Source organism: Chiloscyllium plagiosum, chromosome 48 (genome assembly GCF_004010195.1).
Source record: "Chiloscyllium plagiosum isolate BGI_BamShark_2017 chromosome 48, ASM401019v2, whole genome shotgun sequence".
Taxonomy (NCBI): domain Eukaryota; kingdom Metazoa; phylum Chordata; class Chondrichthyes; order Orectolobiformes; family Hemiscylliidae; genus Chiloscyllium; species Chiloscyllium plagiosum.
Window position 1 is genome coordinate 4152139 of NC_057757.1, and position 1737 is coordinate 4153875.

Genomic DNA, 1737 nt, shown 5'->3' on the forward strand with positions numbered 1-1737 from the left:
TCTCTTTCTATATTTTTCTCCCTCTGAATCTCCCTCTCTCTCTGACTGTCTCTCTCGCTATGTCCCTCTCTGTCTCTGCATCTCCCTCTCTCTGTCTGTATTTCTCTCGCTGTCTCTCTCTCTCTCTCTGTCCCCACTCGCCCTGTGTCTGTATTTCTCACTGTGCACCTGTCTCTCTCTCTCTCTCTCTCTCTCTGTGTCTGTGTGTGAGCTTGGCCGGTCTGGCAATGCTGAGAGACAGTGTGAAAGCTGCAGGTTGCGAGAAAGAACTGAAGTCACTGGAGCAGAAATTAGGCCATTCGGCCCATCAAATCTGCTCTGCCATTCAACCCTGGCTGATAAGTTTCTCAACCCTTTTCTCCCGCTTTGTGGAGCCAGTGGCTTGGACGTGTCAGTGTGGCCGAATTCGACAGACGTGCGTGGACTGTTACTGCGTGGATTCTGGATTAGTGGTGCTGGAAAAACACACCAGTTCAGGCAGCATCCGAGGAGCAGTAAAAGCGACGTTTCGGGCAAAAGCCCTTCATCAGGAATACAGGCAGAGAGCCTGAAGGGTGGAGAGATAAGTGAGAGGAGGGTGGGGGTGGCGAGAATGGAGCATAGAGTACAATAGGTGAGTGGGGGAGGAGATGAAGGTGATAGGTCACGGAGGGGGGAAAGGGTGGAGTGGATAGGTGGAAAAGGAGCTAGGCAGGTAGGACAAGTCATGTGGACAGTGCTGAGCTGAACGTTTGGAACTGGGGTGAGGTGGGGGAAGGGGAAATGAGGAAACTGTTGAAGTCCACATTGATGCCCTGGGGTTGAAGTGTTCCGAGGCAGAAGATGAGGCGTTCTTCCTCCAGGCGTCTGGTGGCGAGGGAGCTGCGGTAAAGGAGGCCCAGGACCTCCATGTCCTCGGCAGAGTGGGAGGGGGAGTTGAAATGTTGAGCCACTGGGCGATTTGGTTGATTGGTGCGGGTGTCTCGGAGATGTTCCCTAAAGCGCTCTGCTAGGAAGCGTCCAGTCTCCCCAATGTAGAGGAGACCGCATCGGGAGCAACGGATACAATAAATGATATTAGTGGATGTGCAAGTAAAACGTGGACCTGACCAGGTTGTCACGAAGTGAACGGTCTTTGCGGAAGGCGGAAAGGTGTGGGGAGGGAAATATATCCCTGGTGGTGGGGTCTGTTTGGAGGTGGCGGAAATGTCGGCGGATGATTTGGTTTATGCGAAGGTTGGTAGGGTGGAAGGTGAGCACCAGGGGCGTTCTGTCCTTGATACGGTTGGAGGGGTGGGGTCTGAGGGCGGAGGTGCGGGATGTGGATGAGATGCGTTGGAGGGCATCTTTAACCACGTGGGAAGGGAAATCGCGGTCTCTAAAGAAGGAAGCCATCTGTTGTGTTCTGTGGTGGAACTGGTCCGTACCGAGTTTGCCTATGAGGAGGCTGGCTAGCGTGTGGGTCAGGATGGCCGAGCGGTCTAAGGCGCTGCGTTCAGGTCGCAGTCTCCCCTGGAGGCGTGGGTTCGAATCCCACTCCTGACAAATGGCGTTTAGTTTTCAACTTCCCCAATGCCTGGTCTGTGATCTCGTTAACGCCATCCCTCCCGGCCACGATTTACAAAAACTGTCCTCTCATGTGTGTCAGCAGTATCTGGGTGTACGGTCCACACCCTCCCCCAGTGTCGATGGGCCGAATGGCATTTTGTAATGGAGCTCGCGGTAAAACGAGCGGCTGCCGAGAAAGTGTCTGTGTGT

At 54.2% G+C, this 1737-nt stretch overlaps 1 non-coding gene across 1 annotated transcript; it reads left to right on the plus strand.

Moving 5' to 3' along the window:
* The first annotated feature begins 1441 nt into the window (after window positions 1-1441).
* trnal-cag lies at window positions 1442-1524 on the plus strand. Its single transcript has one exon. It is a non-coding gene; the product is annotated as a tRNA-Leu (tRNA).
* The last annotated feature ends 213 nt before the right edge of the window (window positions 1525-1737 follow it).